The 14,444-nt window shown below is 38.8% G+C and overlaps 1 protein-coding gene across 1 annotated transcript in view; it reads left to right on the top strand.

The window, feature by feature from the left end:
* Nucleotides 1-14,444, top strand: part of LOC124257744 (short stature homeobox protein 2-like) — a 48,460-nt gene that overhangs the window by 19,453 nt on the left and 14,563 nt on the right. The window lies entirely within an intron of this gene.

Genomic DNA, 14,444 nt, shown 5'->3' on the forward strand with positions numbered 1-14,444 from the left:
TGTGCATCACACATTTTACACATATGGGTTACCAAACCCAGGGTCTTGTTCATGATGAACTAATGCCTTAACAACTAAAGGGGTTAAACTAATAAAACTACCGTCACATATGCGTTGAATCCTAATTCAATCGTTGTACTCATTACTATTCGAATAGTATCCCTGACCTTTAACACTTCAAAACTGATAGTGTAGCCTAGTAGTTAAAGCCTTCGCTCGTCACGCCGAAGACCCGGGTTCGATCCGCCACATGTAAGAAGTCAATTTCAAGGTTTCCTATCATGATATTGTTTGTTAATAGTTGAAACCTCACTAACACGCCGGACTACACTCATTCACTCACTCAAAGGCACTAACAACTGACAATATTTCAATCATTACAGATTATGGTGTATGTAGATAGTAATTAGCATAACCAAAACTAGAAATCGATTGTCTACTTTGTATAATTCTGATAATATAGTTTCCTTATCTCAATTCAAAAGAATTAATTTCCAAAGTTGCTCTGTCTTCGATAGATTACACACTTACTGAGATGAAAACATACGCTACTATATAACCCCAAATAGCACAAAAAAGTACATTCGTAATGTTTCTAAAAATCATGAACTGATATTAAAATTATCATGAATGAGTTCAATTTTATGTTTTAAGTAGAGCTACTATTACAACAATTTGCAATTACTTTCAACTGAGGTCAGTAAAACTGTTCAGGTATATAACAGGTTTAAAACATACGTGATCAAAATTCAAACACATGTACGGAACAGAGATTCTGTCTTATCAGTTAAAACCAGGCTACTGACTGCCAAAAACAAACATTAAACCACCTTTCTGGGGACTATGGGGACATACTTCAACCTGCAAGATTCCCAGCTCAGCTGTGTTTAGGCCATCACTTTAACATCACTGAGTATAGGTTATATTAGCCAATGTTAAACAGACACAAAACAATCGAAGTTGTAAACCATTAGTCAATATTATATACTTTGATCATGACTTAATTCCACAGACAGAAGACCGCTATAGTTACGTTACTTTAACACAAAAGCGTCACCGCCATATATGATCCAAATCGATCATAATATTAAACAATTTTTGAAACGCATATGGGCAATCAGAATCATCTATTAGTTAAAATCATGAATCTATATCTTTATAATAATATCCTGTGAGTTTGGTTTTACGCCGCTTTTAGCAATATTCCAGCAATATCACGGCTGGGGACACCAGAAATGAGCTTCACACATTGTACCCATGTGGGGAATCGAACCCGGGTCTTCGGTGTGACGAGTGAACTCTTCAACCACTAGGCTACCCCACCGCCCCTAATATCATGTGATCACGTGTATAAACACTCAGACTGCAATAAACAAACAGACGAAGCGACAAAACCAAGGCTCATTTAAGTCAATTCACCAACCACTTATAGCACCGTGTAGGATTCGCCCTTCTTCTAAACCATCACGAGCTTCATCTAATAATCATTTTTTAAACCTAAAGAAAGGAAATTAGACTTTCCTTTCTTTCTTCATAAAAACTAATGATACAAACTAAGATATGTGAAGGGCTTGGGACGAGAGACGTTGCTACCACTTGAGTCTATTATAACGAAAACAATGGCTACAGTGCATCTCCTCCAAAGGCGGAAGCCGCCAATTATTGTCCATCTGTGTCAGAAACTCAGCAGCTCCCGAAATGCCCTGTTAAATGGGGAAATTATTCCAGTCAATTGACACGAAGAAGGCAATAAGGCCTGAGTATAATTTGATTAATCGTAAGGTTCGCAGATTAAGTGTCTCCTTGAAAAGCAGAGGTAGCGGTCAGTAAATAGAAGACAACTGGCCCTGTCTGCGCGCCTTAATCCAGCCGAAAATAAAGATGGCGGACTTGGGTTAGGATTAGTCTTGGGGAAGTAGTATTTTTAAAATTAAATACATTCGTGGGCAATAAGTTGAAGTTTGAAATTCTCAGTTTACTTTCTTTAGTTTTTTTAAAGGGTATTTATTTCCTGGAGAATCTCAAGCCGTAATTGCAGGCATATCGATGAGCAGATGAAACTGATGTGTGTCAGGAAGTGTATTTATAGCGTGGCTGTGAGTCGAAGGTTTTCTCGGTCTGGGTCTTAGGAATAGGCATAAAGACATATATGAAATATCTGGCGTATATAATATATGATTCATAACACAACTGCTAATTATTTTACGCGTGCCTTGAAATAGATCTCAGTGACTCGAGGAAGTTAGGACGGTCCTGGATCAACATGATATACGTTACGCAGGGGCGGATACAGCTTTTTGAGAAAGGGGGGTGCACACTATTGAGAAAAGGAGGGGCGCACACTTCATTTTCACCCGAGTTTCAATGGTCATTAGACAAACTTTCAGCACAAAAGGGGGGAGTGCGCAACCCTGCCAAAAAAAACAAACCCTGCACCCCCATGTTTGAGTTTAATATTGATTTCAGTTTATTCTAGGAAATAAATATTCCTGCGTTTTCGCAAATTTGAGTAAAAACTTTAACTTCAGTCAAAACTCACACTTAAGTTTGTTTGAAGAAATCGAGACCTGAGCTATCGGCAGTGCGTCATAAGCCTACTCGTTATAACGTATGCTACCAAACACATCACCATCGAATGAAAAATTCTTATTTGTTTATTATTAGCCACCACTAAACATGTCTTGTGTGCGTCAGTTCAGAATATTTAACGCAATATCACCGTTTTCGCTAATTTGGAGTTAGATAAGACACAATAACAGATCTGAAAGTCAAAAGTAATTTTGTTATCTTGTAAGTGTGTAAAAATATTTGTTACTTCTTTAATTGCGTATAACGGTTTGCTTACTATAAACAAATAGCATACCTACGATTATGTATTTCTTAGAGGCGAGGGGCGGTGGGGTAGCCTAGTGGTTAAAGCGTTGGCTCGTCACGCCGAGGACCCGGGTTCGAATCCCCACATGGGTACATTGTGTGAAGCCCATTTCTGGTGTCCCCCCGCCGTGATGTTGCTGGAATATTGCTAAAAGCGGCGTAAAACTAAACTCAGTCAGTCAGTCAGTCTTAGAGGCGAATTATTCTGATGATAATTTAACTGATACAATAAATCGCCGTAATGACTTCAATAGCGAAAATTGCGGCATAACCCAAAAGTCATTCAGTTAAAACATATGTTGATGGTTATGTGTGTTAAAACATACAATCATGCAGGATCAACATTAATTGACAATACAGATATATTCATTTTGATGCATGCTTGTCTTGCGTTCCTCAGTAAAGGAGAACTTCCAGAACATATCTAACTAAAGATTTCATAAATCTTTGCACTCATATATCTTTAAGAATATTTTACTATTTTACTGTAAATTGAATTAGGGTGAAATGATAATGTTACTCAAAGGGGAGTAACTGCTGCGTGGCGAAATTTCAACAGGAAATCTTTTCATGGGAAATTTGTCGTTTCGACTTTCATCCCCGGATGTGATACTTTGATCGCACATGCGTGAGTACGCGACACGTGACTAACACGTGATCGATCAGATAAGCACGTGCAGTCCATGCCCTTCTCATTTCCTTCTTTTGTTAATGCATTTATATTTGATTAACATTGTCAAAACTGGTCTTTTACTCTTGTTCGCTGATGACAATCGCGTCTTGATTCAATGATTAACTCTGCTCTTGGGCCATGTTTAATTCTTTCCGCTTCATTATAATTAGGGTACCATATTTCTCCATTCTGTTATTTCGACCAACATTGGAACATGCAGTACATGTTGGTTGTTGTTTTGTTTACGAGTTGGCAGTATCTCTGTCTTAAACATTTGTGACCACCATATACTACTCAATAGAAATTAAAGAACATCCATTCTGTCATGTGACTGCAATTAAACCGTCATGCTATGACAGATTAACGATAGTCATGTGAAAATAATCCGTCGACCTTGACATATTAAATGTAGTCATGTGACAAAGATCGGGGACTTTTCCAACTGCAGACAAATGAAACTTTGAGAAGTGTAGTTTAAGTCGATGTAAGAACTTTGATTTTCTTAAAATTGAATTGTTTAGAATACGATAATTTATGTAAATACAATAAACAGTTTGTTATTCATCTCAAAGTGACTTTTAACGGGATTCTTGCAAAGAATCCACGTTGATTGTATTTAACCGGTATTAATAATCAAGCAATTGAAATATTATGTTAGTTTGGTTTCGTTCAAACATATTTTATGTATTTAAAGGGACTGGGATAGGAAACAATCTTGCCAACCCTAGACGCCTTCCTTTTTGGTATTATATCGTTCAAGACACTTTAATTGGGCGATTATCGAACAAAGGGTGTTCCCAGTGATGCATCTTTTCAAATAATTAAATATAAATTCAAATACGATGACTTCAGTTTAAAAAGATAAAGTGTTTGGATGTATCAGTATACACAATACATTTTTCCGAAAATGGCTATTTAAACAACGGGATGAATGTGATGTATCTGTTTAAATAAATATAAACACGACGGCTGCAAATGATTGCATATACATGGCAGATATTTTGAAATGTTGTTTTTAAGGGATTGAACATAACCAATCGTTATACCATTATACAAATACACAATAATTAAATTTCCTCATTACGAGGTTATTTAATTACATTCCCGTGGGGACTCCGATGAAAGATAGGTTCCCGGTTTCTCATGTTTGTCACTGGAGCAGCGATGAAGATTGGTTGGCATCAGTGAGAGACTGATGTCAACGTGATCCATGTGGGGCGTAACTCATGCTGTCAATCACTTTACTTGAATGATCAGGATTTAGCTGGAACCGCGATGGCAGCTGCTTGAAACTATAGACTAGCCACGCACGCAAAACCCACCCACTCACTCACTAGACACGCATCCCGCAAAACAAACTCACTCACAAGACACGCACGCACGCAAAACAAACTCACTCACAAGACACGCACGCACGCAAAACCAACTCACACACTCACTAGACACGCACTCAAAACCAACTCACTCACTCACTAGACACGCACGCACGCATAATCAACTCGCTCACTCACTAGACACGCACGCACGCAAAACGAACCCACCCACTCACTCATTAGACACGCACGCACGCAAAGCAAACTCACTCACAAGACAGGCACGCACGCAAAACAAACTCACTCACTCACTCACTAGACACGCACGCACGCACGCACGCAAAACTAACTTACTCACTAGACACGCACGCACGCAAAACCCACCCACCTAAAACCCACTCACTCACTCAATCACGTCGAATATAATTTTCTACGGATACAAACACCCATCAGATACCAGAACACATCGATTAAAGGACGGGTGGTGGGGTAGCCCAGTGGTTAATGCGTCCGCTCCTCACCGATGGTCCCAGTTCGATTCCTACACGGGTACAATAAGCGAAGACCATTCTAGGTGATCTCGCCCGCAATGCCTGGAATAATAAGTGAGTGAGTAAGTTTAGTTCAGTTTTAGGCCACTTTTAGCTATATTACATCAATATAACGGAAACACCAGAAATGGGATTCACAGCCCGGAACGATGAGAAATGAAAGGTAGAAGGGGGGAAAAATACATAATCATGAAAACCGAACGTACTCTAGTTTACTCGGATGAAGGTTAAGATTATTTCATATCTGATTTGCACGTAAACGTAATATGAAATTTCACATCAGATTATTCAAATATAATTTACTAAAGCCTATTTGCACACTATATTAGCGTGTTGGGTCTGGACTTCTAATATCAGCTTACGTTGCGAGTTATTTGGGGGCAGTGGGTAGCATAGTGGTTAAAGCGTTCGCTCGTCACGCTGAAGACCCGGGTTCGATTCCCCACATGGGTACAATGTGTGAAGCCCATTTCTGGTGACCACCTTCCGCGATATTGCGGGAATATTGCTAAAAGCGGCGCAAAACTAAACTCATTCACTCCCTTCACTTGGGCAGCCAAATTTATAGTGGCTTGTATTGAACAATTCAATTCACACATACATCTCTGTGTTGTTCAAATTCAGAAAATAACGTGAAAGTTATAAATATCAATCTAAAACAAATATTTTATTAAACATACTCAAGTTGTTTTGTTTTTCGAAAAATATTACGAAACGATAACTATTATCAGATGTATTTCATAATAAATATTTGTGAATTCTTTCAATCAATCTAACGTATGAATGCAAGCAAGCACACAAAACGCTCAGCCGCCAGCGATAAAAACGCACCCGCACACATTTGTCTGTAACTATAGACGGTATCCCAGTAGTACCATTTTCAACGTTTCTTGAATATTAAACCAGTCCTTCCGACATGCACAGACGTATAGCTTCCATTCCCATATTTATAACTGTCGACGAATGCTACCGTCGGGGAATAAGAACGGGCTGAGTCAGGGAGAGCCTCTTTAATCTTTCATATTTATCAATTATACTTTATAATGAATATGGTATCACTCAAGATCACCTTCGGTATCTGTAACGTTAGCGTAAATTGCATTTCCTTAAGCTTTAACAATAATTCAATTTCTCATAGGAGAGTAATTGGATTATAGAATATGAGGACGTATTTCATGTAAGATGGTATCGCGTTAGGCTCCAGAGTTATATCTTTAATATTTTTTTAATTCATCAACTATATCACCACGATTTTTTAATAATTTGTTTGTCTCGTAAAGACAGTACTTAAATCGCCGAAGTTCTGTCCATGGTTTTCCCAATTGAATTAATTAAATGAAATATCAAACAGGTTGATGAAATTCACGTTTTTTGGATACGTTTTATTGGGATTTTTTATCTCACAAAATAGATTACCTTGGAAATCTTGTTCATGATAGCGAGACAAAGATGGCTAAAAAGTGAAAATTATTCAATATAAATTATGAATTATTTAGCTGCTGATGCGGTGGAATTGAGGAGGGAGAATTCATAAAAAATGCCATTAACTGTATTATCGTTTTAAAAAGCTACCACATCAATAATTGCATATATATCGTAACTGAATTACATATTATCAAATGACTTTTTATGAAATTGTATTCTGACTGTAAGTGAATAGTTTACAGTTATAAGTTAATAGTGAAAAAAGTAAGTTACAGGTGAAATGTGAAATATTATATTGCCTATTTATCTCAAAGAATATACTCGTAATTGATTTGTTTATATTTGTCTTGAGAAAACCAGAATTCCTTACTCTTCTAAAAGAACTGAAGAATAAACATCAAATTTTAAACATGTTTGTTTGTGAAAAAAATCAATATTGATTCATTGTGCTGTATGGATATGTAGATCTTAAAGGTAGATAAACTCGTCCAATGTTGAGTATAATTGGTTGGTTGGTTGGTTGGTTGGTTGGTTGGTTGGTTGTTTAACGCCGCACAAGGCAATATTCCAGCTCTATGGCGGCTATTGTTGAGTAAACCACGGATTTAGAAATGATATTCAGTTAGGAAATATTTTTGATAATTGATTTTATTAATGGAGAAGAAAAAAATATGCTTAACCTGTGAATTAAATGTAATCGAAAACGAATATCATTTTCTACAAGAATGTGATGCCGAACATAACTCAAGTTCCATTTTACTGCTGCCTTTAAACCACTGACTTTGCTTGACCTATCGTTCTCAACAACTGGACATATAAAATAATTGATAAAGGAATCTCCGTGTATAAGGAAAATGTTTCATGAACGACCAATCACTGTGTTAGAATGAATATCTCGTAACCATGTTATTAAAAAAATACGCTTTGTACGAAGGCCATTATGCTTAAATGCACTATATACATATTATTAGTGTCAAAATCGAAAGGTTTGATTTGATGTTTTGTTAGTTATATAGCTTTTCATATTCCATGCAGTGTGTGCACATTGTCAGGAGATTTTATTATCAAATATAATTGATGGTGGTTGTGCCATTTTGGTTTTACACGCAAGCCCAGTTTTGTACTCTTGTGATAGTTTAGAAACGTGTATTATATATTAACAGAGATGTGAAACTTGTGGCTGAGTTTCAGGGATACAGAATTTGTCCAACATAATCTGAAATAACCTGGTCAAAGTTGTTGACAAAAAGCTTGCATTGTATTGTCACTCGGTAAGAATGGATAACTTTTAAACATGTTCACTTTCCATGGATAGAAATTAATTGCAGTTGGCAAACTGCGATAGGAACGGACAACATTATATAAGTGCAGTAGAAAATGACTACATTGTAGGCGATGTGCAGTAGACTCTACCAACAATGTTGGAGAAGGGCAGTAGGAACTAACTACATTGTAGGCGATGTGCAGTAGACTCTACCAACAATGTTGGCGATGTGCAGTAGAAACTGACTACATTTTAGGCATAGTTTAGTGGAATATATAGATACGTTATTCCCGGTGATCCGCCACCCGGTACACTGTGACGCGTTGAATACATGCAATTGAAGAATAATAAAGGACGCAGGTAATCTCCCTGTCGGAATGCATTAACCGACATGATACAGCCCTGGTGTTATGACATGTTGCGATACCACGGCTGACATCAATGGAACACTTCCTTCTGTGTGAATTATGATGTTCTAGTGTGACACATGATGTTCTAGTGTGAAATATGATGTTCTAGTGTGAAATATGATGTTCTAGTGTGAAATATGATGGTTAGTGCGTATTGTGATGTTCTAGTGTACTTACAGCTGAATGTTGCAGACAAGCATAATTTTTCGCAATTAAAATCTTTTGCACGAGTATAAATTATGAAAATTGTACCTACCGCTTGTATATTTGCCTAACAATAGACACACATTTTTTTTAAATACTAAACGGTTCAAGTTTCAGTTTGAATACGTTGATAACTTCATCTTGTTTTCGGAATGAATGACAAAATAAATACACACATCATAATATACAAGAACTGAACATGTGTTGCCACAGTTACAAAACACACTTCAGATAAACAGATTCAAACCAGGCCTGCAGTGTAACTGATGGATCCATTTCCGCTCATATATTTTCAGACAAACTATCTGACCTTTCGACGTCCTCGCCTGGCATAATACTTACTTCGCATTTTTTTCTGTAACCAGAGCTTGTCGTTGACACCATAGCAAACGCGACTTCGATAACAGCATACCTTTCACTTACAGCCCGCCATCGAAATCAAATCATATTTCGTAAAAAAAACCCGTTCCTGATTGATAGCTCTTACAATGCGTTCGCACGCGTCCTGCCTCTCGGAAAGGCTATTCGTTACAATGTTCATCAATTGTATTTAATTTACACCAGATACATGATGTGCAATTATTGTCTTATGCTCTCCTCTCCATTATCCTATTGTCGAGGTGTTCTGAAGATGTAATTGAAACTAATTTACTATTGGGACAGAAATTTAATCGCCATACTGCACACGACCACTCTGTCTCGGACGAAATTCCATTTATGTCAAAAACTCCCAACACTGTCATCTTGCCAATTATACTGCGGTTTCCATATGAGGTCGAAGGCAGGCAGGCAGTAAATAGCAGTGAAGTGGAGTTTCATTTTCTAAATTTGATCAAGATGACGGCCCGTCATAACGTTGTGACATCGGTTATTAAACACGGGAACATTACGAACAAAGTAGTGGTGACCTCTGACCTGGAATGCATTCCCGTCGGAGCAACACCTGGTACGCGCGCGTGGACTATGTAATTAACACCTCCTTTCGGCACGCGCATGAAATGGACACCACAATCGCGGCCGCAAACCGACAAACGAAAACATACGGTGTGACTACGAAATAGCGGTTATCGGAGACTTGGGAAGATTTCTAGGGATTTGACGATTAGCAAAATTGGGCGAATCAATAACTATATTGCAATTGCGCCTTGACAGCGATTAGAGCGAGCCCTGGCGTAGGAATATAATTCAATCGTCGTTCCCGCCCCGTACTCCTGGGACATTGTTTTCGCTAGAATGATAGACAATTATGAATATGCCCGTGTGCTCTCTATTTTCGCGAGCAGCGTTTAGAGGCTGGTGGCTAAACACTGCAATAAGACCATCGCGCCTAATTTGGAAATTTTGGTTACTATAGAGAATTAGAATTACATTTTCGCTTTCATACACAAATGTCCCATTTTTGTATGTAATTGAAGGCTGGATTCTATCTCCAAGATTCGATTTTATAGTGTGTATTTAATCTTGTAAGGTGGACGTAGTGCCTGATATTGATATCATAATTCAATGGGTTTGTAAATTTGTATTGTTCACAGTTCGACTGTGAATGTAATCTAATAAACGTGCAAAGCCTTTTCATTTTGGATTGCCGCTGGAGAACTGGCTTTTAATTCCAAGACTCAACAGAGCAATTTCTTTCGCTTGCGAAATTATCATTTATATTCCTAGTTCAGGGACAGGGAAACAGGAATATGCATTAATGGTATTATCGAAAGTGGAAAAGATACCCTTAGGTAATATAACTTTTCAATTTGAAATCTCTTTGCTCCAAGAGCGCCTGGAAATTGCTATGTTTGATTTAACAACTTATAACTGCAATAACTATACGAACCCTTGCGAACTCGGGATCAGGGAAGAAGTTGGCGATTGCTGAGAGCTTTTTCACTTTTTTGTTGGAAGATATTATTTCTTTGTAGTGTACACAACTTTATCGATAAACTAATGAAGGAATATTGAATCCTTATCGGGGATATTATATAGGGATTTTAGTGCTGTGATTTGATTGGATTAAAATATTCATGCACAAGTTATCAGTTCGCTTACCCGCCCACTTGGTTGTAAAGAAGAATTTATTGGCTAATGGAGGCGATTTGTTGGTTTGGCTCGCTAATTACCTACATTAGACTAGATTAGACTTGAGCTATAAACTAAATTAAGTCGTTTTGAGCTGCGAGAGTAGGGGATGTAGAGCTGTGTTTCAAATTTCGTGTTGAGATTTTCACGTTATAAACCCTGTATCACTGTGAAACTATGAAACAAGATATATATTGATACTGTGTACATATGGCGTTCTTCGAGGTGTACAATGCGTGGGTGAGTGAGTGAGTGGGAGATGTTCAACAATGCTATATATCTCAGTTGTGTCACGAGGTATCCATTTCACCATACAAAATGAGTGAGTTTAGGTTTACGCCGCTTTTAGCAATATTCCAGCAACATCACGGCGGGGGACACCAGAAATGGGCTTCACACATTGTGCCAATGTGGGGAATCAAACCGATTCACTCCCATAATGACCCGAGAAGGTCCTGGTTAGAATATTGATCTTCATGCAGTAACCCATGATTGCCGTAAGAGGCGACTAACAGGATCGGGTGGTCAGGCTCGCTGACTTGGTTGACACATGTCATCGGTTCCCAATTGCGCAGATGGATGATCATGCTGTTGCTCACTGGATTGTCTGGTCCAGACTCGATTATTTACTGACCGCCGCCATATAGCTGGAATATTGCTGAGCCCGGCGTAAAACTAAACTCACTCACTCACTCCCATGACTACTCACAACTAGACTACCCGTCCAGTACCACAATCTGTTCCAGCCAAATGTTTTTTATTTACCAGCTCTCTCCCCTCCATCAGGTAGACTGTTCCAACTCTGGAATATTGCTAAAAGCAGCGTAAAACTAAACTCACTCACTCCCATAATGACTACTCCCAATTTGACTACCCATCCAATACTACAATCCAGCCAAATGGGTTTTAATTACCAGCTCTGTCCCCTCCATCAGGTAGACTGTTCCAACTCTGGAATATTGCTAAAAGCAGCGTAAAACTAAACTCACTCACTCACTGCTAATGCTGGACTGTTCCCGCTGGATATAGATCTGAATCAGGACACAAAAAATCTGTTATATGTAATGTAAACAGTTTGTGTATATGGTTGTGACTCCTTTACAATGTTTGCCTGTAGTGGGCGTTGTCGACGTAGTGGTTACAGTGGTGGTGGTGGTGTGGTGTTAGCTATCGCCATAGCAGAAGTAAACAACCAAAATCACTAAATGGACCTTTCGAACGCGCCTTCTCTTTCGTCAGCCACAACTCTGGAATTCGCTTCCCCAAAACCTAAGAAATACAACCACTAAAGACATTGGCGGATCCAGAGGGGGGGGTGGGGTGTTCAGGGGGTTCGACCCCCTTGAATATGACTTAAGACCACATTGAAGATTTTTTTGCGTTGGCGGGGTTCCAGGGGTTCGAAACCCCCACACACACACACACACACACCCACCCCACCCCCACCCCACCCCTTTCAAAATTCCTAGATCCGCCCATGAAAGACATCTTTAAATCACAGCTTAAGACTCACCTATTTCTCTCTGTGTACCAGTAGATAATCATTCTCTGTTTTATGTATATATGTTCAGTTTTATCACTGTACTGTACTGTATTACCACTGAGCATCTGTCAGGTGGATATAAGGCGCTTTACAAATGTATTATTATTAAAGTCTCTTGTAAAAGTGTATAAATAGTTTGTTGTTTAATACTGCATTCAGCAATATTCCTGCTATATGACGGTGTTCTGTATATAGAAGGGACTGGACCAGGAAATCCAGTGATCGATATCATGAGCAGCGATATAGGAAACTGTGACACGGTGACATGTTTTAAAATAAGTCTGACACCCCAGTCTCGTCAGTCGCCTAAAGCTCATTGCAGGTGCTATACTTGGAGTGAGTGAGTTAAAAATCATTCCATTTTGAAACGCTGTTCTTATAACTTACATTTGCATTGCATATATACATATTTCCACAAGTTCAATTGAACACAAAACCTACAATTTATTCACCTGTAATATTTCACGGGAGGGTCTGAGTGTTACAATTTATCCGTTTCTTGGTTTCAAACAGGCCTATACATTTCTTGTCCAATTAGAGATCGTCAATTGATCACGTGGTGAAAATAGCGTAACACTAACAGCTGAATGGGAATGTGTGCTGCACGTGCATCCAATGCGAAATGAGATATTTAGCTTTGTTTGACGTGAGGAAACTCGCGGCGGAACATTCTCACAACACAAAAGCAGAACTTTAATCTTGTGAGTTTGAACAGTGGCTCTCCCTCTAACTATGCACGATGGGGGTCTAAAGAAAATATCAGTTTGTTCCGACTCACCCATTAATCCAACGCAATGTATTAATAACATAGGTTTCTTTGAACATGTCAGTAATTTATTTGCGTTATTTTAAATCAGACAGAAGAGGCAAAGGGTAGATTCTGGGTTAAACACAAACATTAAGGCCTCCGGTTTCAGACACTTAATTAAAACATTTAAGTTTTCGGGGTCAGCTTAGATTGAATTAAAGGTTTGAGTTAAGTCGGAGACTTAAACCCGAACGCTGGTATTTAAGAATCCTTAATTTCAACCAAACACACATCTTCTGTCCCTTTTTGATTAAAAACTTCAATCGCGGACATAAATATAATAAACCCTCATTTATGAGGTGACAACTTGAATCCAAGCACGTGCTCGAGACGAGACGAGCCCACATACGTTAGTGCATCAACGTGCCGCAAGACGTCTTTTACTTTGTCAGCCCATAAAAACTAATGAAAACGAATTGAATAAACCCCACTCAAAGCTATAGCTGCCGCCTCTTCAATTGCAGTCAAACATCGAAACAATATAGGAACTATTTGCTACAATTTTCAGCGGATCATTCACATGTAGAAATTTAGTGCAAATATCGTTTACGATGATTTAGTCAAAACCTCTTCTCTCAAAGGCCGGGGAGAAGGGACGTGCCGGGAGAAAGCAAAATTCAATTACGGATTTTGGAGAATTCTTTGGGCCTCTTATCAGTATTATACGGACGGTACATTGTTGATAGAACTCGTGCGGATACGTAAAGAAATCTATGCAGGGGGGCACAGACGCACGCGCTCGACGTCGCTTGGTTGTCATGGTTTCACGTGACCAAACAATGGCGGCCAGGCAAGACGGTGTCGTTTGGTGGCGGAGTGTGATGTCCTTAAATCAGGGAGATTTTCTTTGGGATTTCTAGAATTTTAGACTTCTGAACTTACAGCGTTCGGTTTATAACAGCAATTACCTAAATTGGCTCCTTTACGTCCAAATCTCGTTGTGTTTCTGGACCAATTATGGCGAAAATAAAGAACGTGAGACTGGTCTTGGAATCCTAGGTTAAACGTCATTTTGGTTTGAGCGGTGCGGGATAGAGTGTGCGGTTCCATGTTGGGCCGATCTACAGAATCTTTGGCGCGTTCAGATTATACCCAGAGTCCGCGGCGCCAGTTCCTTGTGATGCTGCTCAGGAGATTTGGTTCGGATGGCAAGAACTCGGAAAGGCCGAGTGTTTCAATCTCGAAATATCCTACATTCCTACAGATATCAAAAACAGTCCTAAATATGTACTAGTGAATATCAGAAGTCGACACTTTCTTTGATAAAATTCTTTTTTCCGATTTGGCGAGATAATAAATGATTCAATGG

This window comes from Haliotis rubra, unplaced genomic scaffold (genome assembly GCF_003918875.1).
Source record: "Haliotis rubra isolate DU_JTF1 unplaced genomic scaffold, ASM391887v1 Scf670, whole genome shotgun sequence".
NCBI lineage: Eukaryota > Metazoa > Mollusca > Gastropoda > Lepetellida > Haliotidae > Haliotis > Haliotis rubra.